The 10278-nt window shown below is 41.3% G+C and overlaps 1 pseudogene; it reads right to left on the reverse strand.

The window, feature by feature from the left end:
- Positions 1–2188: 2188 nt before the first annotated feature.
- LOC112401087 (40S ribosomal protein S12 pseudogene) lies at positions 2189–2572 on the reverse strand (annotated as a pseudogene).
- Positions 2573–10278: the final 7706 nt, after the last annotated feature.

The raw sequence follows: 10278 nt of genomic DNA on the forward strand, positions 1-10278 counted from the left end.
CTGGATTCTGATCATAGCACACTTTCTATCAGGACTTCTGTGTGTAATTGTCAATGCATTTGGACCCCAGTATCTTGGGATCTGTGAAAACTAGGGAGTAGTTTTATTTTTATTTTTGGAAACATTAATTATACAGATGTTTGTAAGCCAATTGCTAACATAACTGGTTGTGAGGGGAATTTTTTTTTCTTTTGTAATTTTTTTTATTTTTACAAATAATACCGTGATAAAACAATAAAAATTGCTTCTTTGAAATATTTTCCTTTAACATTTTATAAGTTAATCGAACAGATACTACAATAGATTGTTGTTTAAATAAGGGAGCGCAAATGATTTTAGTATTACAAAACTTTAAGCTGAGGCTACACTCAACAATAAGTTTAGAAAATGGTATTACAAAAGATTGAGAGTGAGTAGTAAAAAAACCCCAAACCAAGACGAAACCCAAGCAGGGCCGCTGTGCTGTAGGAAATCGGGTGTTTTCACTGCCATAAATCTTCACTGTGGCCAAACTTACAAACCAGTCCTCTGGGGAATTCCCTGGCAGTCCAGTGCTCAGGACTCGGCACTTTCACTGCCAAGGGTGTGTGCAGTTCAATCCCTGGTTGGGGAACTAAGATTCTTCAAGCCCCACGGCCAGCAAAAAACACCCCCAAATCCCCCAAACTCAAAAACAACCCTGCCTAACCCCCCCCCAAAAAAAGGTGTATATACGTCCATGCCTCTCTCACTTTGTCACAGCTTACCCTTCCCCCTCCCCATATCTTCAAGTCCATTCTCTAGTAGGTCTGTGTCTTTATTCCTGTCTTAGCCCTAGGTTCTTCATGACATTTTTTTTTCTTAAATTCCATATATTTTCTCCCATTCTGAGGGTTGTCTTTTGGTCTTGTTTATGGTTTCCTTTGCTGTGCAAAAGCTTTGAAGTTTCATTAGGTCCCATTTGTTTATTTCTGTTTTTCTGTCCATTTTTCTAGGAGGTGGGTCAGAAAGGCTCTTGCTGTGATTTATGTCATAGAGTGTTGTGCCTGTGTTTTCCTCTAAGAGTTTGATAGTTTCTGGCCTTACATTTGGGTCTTTAATCATTTTGAGCTTATTTTTGTGTCCGGTGTTAGGGAGAGGAGACAGAATTTGACTCAAAGCCTGAGTGTTATGATTCCTTTTGGCTCCAGTAGAGTCATCTTGGTAGTTTGTAGGAACCATGTGTCATGTTCTGGGTTAATTCTCTAAATGATAAATAATGGTATTGTGACTCAGCCTACATCATCTTATCCTACCAGAGATGCTCCATAGTGAGGTGACTTTTCAAAGCCTAGGAAGACGTTATAGAAATACAGATAATAAAGTAAAGCAAATTCTTAGTATTAATACTTTGGTATGATTTAAGAATAAGTTTTATAATCCTTGGGCTATTTTGTGTGTATTTGTATTTCAAGGTGTTTGAAATAAATCTGGTCTACTAGATAATCTGATTATAATTTGAAATGTGTAATTATACTAGACTCATGGTATTGATTTTAAAGGTATAGTAGACTTTTATTAAGATTGTAAATGGCATTTAAATGTTTTGGATAGCCTGGTTTATTATATTTTATTTAAGTTTGATATATTAGATTAATAGGAATTGCTTAAATGCATAGGAAGATTTTGCTTTTTAGGTTTGTAAGTCTGTCAGGGTTTTGGAGTGTTTGAGAGAATCGGGTATGTTAAATGTGTAAAATTTTAAAAGTTCCTGAGGGAATTAAATTCGTAAATTGGGTTCATTAGAATTTAATCTTTTAAAGTTATCAGTTAATTGAGTGTAATCAAAGAAAAAACTGACTCTGAATTCTTATTTTTATCAGAAAGTAATAGGTTGATACAAGACTTCGAAATTGAATTTAAAGGCTTTTGAATTTACAGCTTTCAATATATTTAACTAATTAAAAGCAAATTGTTAGAGTAGTCCTTTCAGTGCGCAAGGTTCCCTCAGACATTGGAGAGCTCAAATGACATTCGTAAGCACCCCGTAAATGGTTATAATCAACAGTAACTACTTCTTGCCCTCTGTTCCTTTGAGCCCTTGCAGTGAAACGTCCACAACTGTGTGTCAATTTCTTGCGATCCTGAGGGTCCCGATTAGCTGAAGGCAAGGATTATTCCAAAACCAAAAAAATTTTTTTTTTTTTTTAAAGAACAAGAGCCCAGTTTTTTAATTTGATCGTTTCTTGCATTTGAAGTACTCCTCCATGACATCCTTGGCCTGAGACTCTTTGCCGTAGCCCTTAACCACCACGCAACTGCAACCACTTGAGGGGTTTTTCCCTCTCCATCAGTTTTACAGAGGCCTACCCATTCCCCCAGTTTCTTGATGTCATCAACCTTAATCAGGTTGATTTGGTGCTCAGCACGAAGGGCTTCCACCAACTTGACATATATAGGCTCCTCACAGTTGGATGCGAGCACACAGATGGGCTTTGGCAGCTTCCCGAATTCCACGTGCTAGGCCATCGTGGATGAGGGCGGTCTTCAGCACCTCTTGCAGAGCAGAATTAACGTCCATTACACCTCCAGCAGCAATGCCTTCCTCGGCCATGGCGGCAGGGACTCCGAGGTGGCAGGGAAAGAGCAAAACCACACTTCTTTTGAGTCAATAATTTTATTACTATTACTTTTCACACCGAGGAGACTTAGTTACATAAAGTGAGATATTCTGTGAGTTGATTACCAGTAGTAGAAGCACAAAGGTGTGGAAAGTGTAACATGAACACAGTGAAGAAACGCCCTTTATCAGAGTGAAGTCCATGTGACAGAAACACATTACTCCAAACAAACTATGTACAAATAAATATAGCTTTCCATCTATGTACAGACATTCACAGAGAATAAACTGACGCAAAATCTCCATACATCTCCTCCTCCAGCGAAAATTGATCACAATAAACAAAACACATGGGAAATGACAAAAGTACCTTGGAAGTGCATCAGCTGGATTCTTGTAGGGGTATAGAGGTTAAAATGCTTCTTGAAAATGGAGGCAAACAGAGGAAGCATGAGATGACATCTATCCCTAAAAAGATCCTTTACAAAAATGGCATTCTGAAATTTGTAAGGTAACCTGTCCAAAAGACAGTTTATGAGTTCTAGGGCAATGCCTATGTTGGGGTCAGTGTCGACAACGTGGTCTCTGTTTTAACACTATGCAAAGAACAAAAGTATAATTTATCTTTCCTTTAGTGCTAGCAGCCACTTCATTAAACCAGGAAGGTAGTTTTTGCTACTCTTTGATGGCACTTTTGAGACTGCAGATTGCTTAGAGATGGAAGCTGTTGCTTCTGGAGTTTTTTCAAACTGGAGCAGAAGAAAATCATCCAGGCTAGATGCAGGGCACAAAATTTTGTGTGCAGGGTTCAACAGGATTATATCCCAACAGAGTTTCCCTCATCCAGATGGAGAGTCTCTGCCCTTTGGAGAGATGCTTCAGACCACAAAACAACCCCCAACAGAAACATCACTGGCTCTGGATCCAGACAATCTTTCTTTAGGGCAAATGGCCAATTAAACATAAAATTGATGGGGTTGGTCAATTTAACACACATATTTACTCTATAGAGATAATTTACGTACCCAGGTGGTAGATATTTCTAGGCTGTTAAGTGCCTTTTAGTCATTCTTTTAGCTTTTACTCAAATCATGTAAAAAATTGTGATGAAGTGAAACAAAGTTTTTAGTTGTGGGGACATCTGTGTGTACATGGCGTGTAAGCAGTGTATGATACTGGGCCAGAAATTATGTAGTTTAGCAGAAAAGGAAAAAAAAATCCAATGCATTATGAAGTCTCCTGTTTTATATGCTTTCTTCCCAAGGAAGGTTTATAATTTAGGCGTAATAAATTATTGATAAACTGTATATCTCTATTTGCCACTTTTATAAGGGAACTTCTTAGACCCATCCTATATTTACATAAAAACTCAAATAAACCTTAAATTTTCCGGGTACATATATGCTAATTATCCATTTCACTCTCTATATTGCTTTACATAACAAATGGATTCCTGAAAAACAGTAAATCTATAACTTAAAAAAGGAAATACTTTCACTGTAGTATCAGAACTTGCTATTTAAAGGACCTTGCTATTTAACAAGCTATTTTGAAAGTGAAGAATGCTTTTGTGAAATGAACAATTTCTTTGATTTTCAGTTTTATTAAAGTACACATCTAAAATTTATCAGGTTAGGATTGTCTAGAACAATAATTGTATGCCTTAAAAAACAGAACAGATAAACTCTTAATTTACAACAAACAATACAAAACAGGAATGACTCATGGACTGCTTATCGATTGACTATATTCAGAAGCCCTGAATATATGTATTATTGGTATTTTATGGCTTTAATTAAGACAGTTGTCTCTTATGAAGTATTGACACTATAAAGTGCAATATTAAAAAATTAAAAAACCTAAAAGGCATCCATTGTCCTTCACTTTTAGCCTGATGAGAAGAATCGGAGATTTGTTTAATTAAATGGCAAAGAATTTTTTACCCTTAATTCCTGCATGTAATTTCATCCTTAAAATTATTTTATTTGGGGATTCAGACTTCATTCATTCGTTCCTTTTTCTTTTCTCTTTTTTTGATGACATGATTTAAAAAATTAGTATTCTCTTTTGGTTAGTTGAGTGCTTTTCGAGAACTGTCAGTCCCAAGGACTTAGTTACTTCCAGATCCATTGCAAAGGAATATGCAACCCAATAAGTGAGAAAGTAGGAGCAAATTTGCAGCCTTTTGGTGAACTGTACCCCATTTTCCTGGGCCACAACACCAATCAACAATCTTACAATTCCCAGCCAACCCACCACACAAGGAAGTAAATGCGCTGCAATACTGGGTGATGAGAGGTGGTCCAACCATTTCCCCCATTTCCTATTTAGAGCAAAAATATAGATTCTTTCTGGTAAATCAATGCAGGTAAGTGCAGGTCCAGAGTTCCTGAATGATCTCCAGTGGTGTCTCTCCCATTCTGAGTACTTGTTGAGTGTGGGATTATGACCATAAAGACGAAGTCCGTGAGCTTCACCTCACCAGGGTCTCAAGACAATGCCGCATCAGTATTCAGACTTTTCACCAGAGGATAAATGCCTGTTAGTACTTGTTGAGTCGAGGCCTACTGGTGCTTTTTTAAGGCATTTCTGTGACTCTCTTGTAGTTGTGAATTCTGTTCCCATTTTAGTATCAATTAGGAGGGAGTCCCTCCCCCCACCCCCCAAGAAGTAGTCAATTACACAAAACGTAAGTTGTTAGGCCCACGGGGCTAGCATTTTTCTATCTTCACCTTAATGCGGAGATGGAGAAAAGGCTCATTAGACTTGCCAAGTACAAGTAAAGTGGAGAGGCTGGTGGTGAGAAGCTGGAAGGGGAGTAAGCACTGGGCCCAACCTAGACTTGAAAACTGGAAGTGGGGTTAGAATGAAACAAACTGAGACTCAGTAAGGCCCAAGGGAGAGGGGGTCATGGTAGGTAAGAACATCCATCCAAATGCACTGGGCGAGCTGAGAAATGCACTGGCTTCACCTGAATGTCTCAGGGAACACAAGATTAATGTGAATTAGCAATGAAGTGTGACTTTCTAAAAGGTAAGGGGCACAGAGGAGTGCAGAAGCAGGGGGTAAACACTGGGTCTGAGGCTGTCATTCCTCCCTATTCAGACCTTATACTTGTGCCATGAGTAATCAAAAGGTTCCATGATTTCAGAGCAACATAAAGCATTTTAAAAGGCTTAGTAAAGAAAAAATTAAAAATTATTGAGGGTTAGACAGAAAGACTCAGAAATAAAAACCTGGAGATAACATTTGATGCAAATAGATAAAGGGTCACATAGTGGTGACTCCCAGCTCTGTCAGGGGTAAATAGTGAAGAGTGCCCAGATGCAACTCTTTTCTGCCGAACAGAAAAAAAAAAAAAAGGTGAATTCATCACCTTGAGGGGCTGGGGTGAATGTGGAGGAAGACTTTTCTGACACGGATGATTGTTAATGTTAATAGCTAACAGACCTGGGTTACACCAGGAACATCTATGCTAGGATTTCTTTCCTACAAAGGGATTGTCTTTTGGATCAGGGTGATAGGTTGAACAAGTGCTCTTAACAGAACTAAACCTTTGGCAAACTCAGTGCCAATTCCATGGCACTCTTTCACACTTAGGTCTTTATCAGTTTTTTAAAAAAATTCTTTATGGTTTTCCAGTCTGCCAACCAATCATTTGGTGGAAGGGCTTTGGCTTAGATAATTTGGTGTTCCATAGTGTCCCCACTATTTGTTTGCTAATTTGAACAGAGTTGTCTATCCAGTCATAATTAGAGGCTCCTTTTTCTCTCTAAAAAACTGGCTGACTTGTGGATTCCTGGGCCATTTGTAGCTTACTCTCACTTTGTTTAAACAAAACTGCCACTAAAGACCATGATGGAAATCAGGTGGTGCTGGGCAAGGCCGATGCCCTGTGCAGTGAGGAAGGTGGGCAAAGCAGCAGTGAGCACACTGGGGGGCATCTAGGTGGAAAGCACGTGTGACTTCCGTAACAAACATGAGTGCAACCGTGTTTTCTACAGACACCTAAAGGCTCCTGGTGATTTCTGTGCTGCAGCCCATGCCTTTTTTTAAAAAAGATATTTATTTGGTTGTATCAGGTCTTGGTTGGGGCAGGCAGGGTCCTTAGTTGTGGCATGTGAACTTTTAGTTGCAGTGTGCATGTGGGATCTAGTTCCCTGGCCAGGGATCCGAACCCAGGCCCCCTGCATTGGGAGTACAGAGTCTTAACCACTGTACCACCAGGGAAGTCCTGCCTGTGCCTTTTGGAAGCTTCCAGTAAAGTGAAAAAAAAGAGCGTAATCTCACAATGAGTAGTGGAGTTCAGCTGGCTCTGAGTGTGCCCTTCTTGCTTTCCTTGTTTGCTAGATATTTCAATGAATAGGAAGCTGTGAGATTAAAAAACGAAACACAAAGCTAGAGAGGCACAAGGAGCTAACCTTAAATAGCTAGTGGAGTGGAGGCCCTTACCTTTCTTCCCAATGTCTTCTTGAGAGGGGGACATATTTTTATCTGGGACTCTATCGGCTTTTGTAATTGGGTAAAAAAGCCTGAAATTTGTAATTATTTAAAACTACATAGGGATATATATCAATGTGATATTTGCTTTCTTGGGAATCCTGGTAAAAGTAAGTTAATTTCCCCTTTCTTCCTTTTCCTTATTCTTTATTTTTTCACTAACTTTCTCTTCACGACAAGCCCTCACCTACTCATTGAAGACAGTCTTGCTGAGGGAGGTACAGGAGTTGAGTATGTGTCTTTTAAAAATATTAAGCCAGGTGGTTATGTAAGATCTGGCTCAGCAAGAATGAGCATTAGCTTCTCTAACAAGCTTTCAGGAGACAGTTGATTTTTCCAGAAATCGTCCTGAGAACAGTTTCCCTTTATTTCTTCTGGAACAGAGCTGTAACAATCCAATTAATTATTACTAGCCACTTAACGACTGGAGTAGCAATCTGTCCAGGTGCAAGGAAGCATGGCGTGCTCATAATCTTGTGTGTGTGTGTGTGTGTGTGTGTGTGTGTGTGTGTGTGTGTGTGTGTGTGTGCTGTGCGTTGTTGGTAGATGTAGGGAAGAAAGCATATTGAAGTTTTCTGACATGCTTGGATTCAGACCCACGTGTTATTCCAACCCAGCAATTTCGGCAGAGCAGTTAACATAAGTCCCATCTTTTCCAGCTGTCTGTCTGGCCAGCAGCTCTATCTGTTGTCACTTCCCTGGTCAGCTTTCTGTTAAGGTGGTCTTGGGTGGAGGGCTTCCCTTGATAGCTCATCCTTGTCACAGAGGGGTTTAAGAGCTACGAGCATTGGTGGGGAGTTTGCCAACTCTCTCCCTGCCCAGCAGTGATGTACATTAGTATCATCAAATGTCTCATCAGCAAAGCAGCTGTGTTTTGCTGAAAGGCCTCCAAACACCTGATTCACGTCTTCCCTAGAAAATAAATTATAATGGCCCCTGTCAGCTGACACCTGTGAGAAGCCTTACAAAGCATTTTCCCCAAATATGGAACAGTCCCTGCCTGTTTTTATAATCTTCTGGGCAAGGCTTTAGGAAGTTCTGCTGCGTCAGCCAAACTGATAAGCAACCCTCCCCCTTAGTCCGTGTCCGTTACTGTGTTTTCCTGACCTGCCACTTCCTGGCTCAGCTTAGGCCCGGGAAGCTGCATGCAAACCCTCTCATCTCCAGCTTCAGTTCTTGAGGGTTTAGGCAGGTTCAGAGGGCAGCTGAACTCGGCGTGGCCATTCCCAGAGGCAATTGAGAAGGGTCTATTTGGGTATTCTCAGCATGAACCAAGTCGTTCTCCCGTCCTGAGGCTGCCTAGGGTGACAGGGGAGGTGACAGCAAGTAAGACCTGCTTGGTTTGCTGCAGGTAAAGGGAACCACTTGCGTACAGCTCATTTATTTATTTATTTATTTTCTGCGGTACGCGGGCCTCTCACTGCCGTGGCCTCTCCCCTTGCGGAGCACAGGCTCCGGACGCGCAGGCTCAGCGGCCATGGCTCACGGGCCCAGCCGCTCCACGGCATGTGGGATCCTCCCGGACCGGGGCACGAACCCGTGTCCCCTGCATCGGCAGGCGGACTCTCAACCACTGTGCCACCAGGGAAGCCCCATTTCATTTATTTTAGATTGAACAGTAAGAGGTTGGCTCTTGAATTTTTGATATTTTTACCCTGTTCCAGAAAAACAAAGAGTATCTGTAGTCTAAATTTTTTTCCCCTGTACTTTTCTACTGTGCATTCTTTGCCTCTACATCGCCATTAGGGATATGGCTGGCCATTTAAATGCACAGGGAGGGTTCGTGTGTGTGTGTGTGTGTGTGTTTGTACGTACTTGTGCACAAAACAAACCTTATGAGATCAGGAGGAAATGTTCCCTTTGGTTGTTGGTGTGCATGTTTTTCCTTTCCTTTCACTAAGGCAAACTTTGGTGCTCCCTGCTTTTGAATCCTGGATGTAATTGGGTCAGAGGGTGATGATGTAAGTGGTATTGTGTGTATATATATAGATAGATTTGGTATGAAGATATATGTTTATATATGTATTTACACAGGCACTAGAGATGAACTACTCGGAAAACCATGCTGTGGAAAGTTCTTTCTTATAATTATGTTAATGATTTGAATGCTTTTAAAGATCCGCTGTGGCATCCTATACACTTCTGTCTGGGTTTACCCAAGCCCAACACATAACCTCACAGACAACTTATAGGGGGCAAGCAGGGGCAGGGAGGTGCTTGCATACTGGCCAGTGAGCCAACACTGCACACCCTTGAGGTGGGAACTGGGCTCAGAAACAGCATCTTCTCAAATGCAACGTTTCATGACTGACAACACTCCCTAGGAAGGGAGCTCCCAGGCAAGTCAAATGCCCTGTGGCTGCTTGGATGTGTCTTCACCGTGAGCTGGGAATGAACGGGAAGGAGTGAGGAGGCAGGGTGAGTGTGGGGAAGGGCTGGAATAAGAACAGGCTTGCAGTGGACCTCCCTCCTCCTTTCTGGTTTTATATAGTCCATCTGCAATTGAGTCAGAGTCACCTACTCAAACCTTCTTTCACATAACCAACCAGTCCATCATACACATTCATGCAATAAACAACTCTGCTCCCCTTCAAGTGATGCACAGGGAAAACCATCAGAGTTTTTAACTCAGTGTTCACTTACTCCTTCTCTTTCACTCAGAGGAACTAACACGAATTCTTGCTTCAACACAAAATCCTGCCCTTGATGAAGGAGACGTGGGTCTCTCTCACACAACTGAACACCCGACTTTGCAAAGTTGGAGAGACTGGGAAGCTGGCCTCCTGGGTGGCAGCCATCTTGGCTTCCTGCTTTCCCGTTGGGCCTCCGTTCAGAAGAGCGATGATGGGCACTACCTGTGGCTGCCATGCTCTGTGGAGTGGGCTGAGGTTTTGTGGAAGGAATGCTGAGCTTGATCTTTATTCAGTTGTGAGTTCTGCATCCTGTCTCCCTGTGTTAGGAGGGACGTGCTCACCGCAAAATCATAGCAGCATCAGTGACACAACAGACTGGAGAGAAGCCATGGTGTGTGCCAACTTAGATGCAGGATGGCTACAGAATAATGCACCATCCTCTATGTACTTTTTCATCTGATTATAAGGAAGCATGATTTGGGGAAATGAAAAACTGCATGTTTTTCAGTAAGTTAGTCCACCTAATCTTTTTTCTCTGTCGGTTTTATTTTCTTTTGACGTAGACCT

Source organism: Neophocaena asiaeorientalis, unplaced genomic scaffold (genome assembly GCF_003031525.2).
Source record: "Neophocaena asiaeorientalis asiaeorientalis breed wild unplaced genomic scaffold, Neophocaena_asiaeorientalis_V1.1 scaffold260, whole genome shotgun sequence".
In the NCBI taxonomy this organism is placed as follows: Eukaryota; Metazoa; Chordata; class Mammalia; order Artiodactyla; family Phocoenidae; genus Neophocaena; species Neophocaena asiaeorientalis.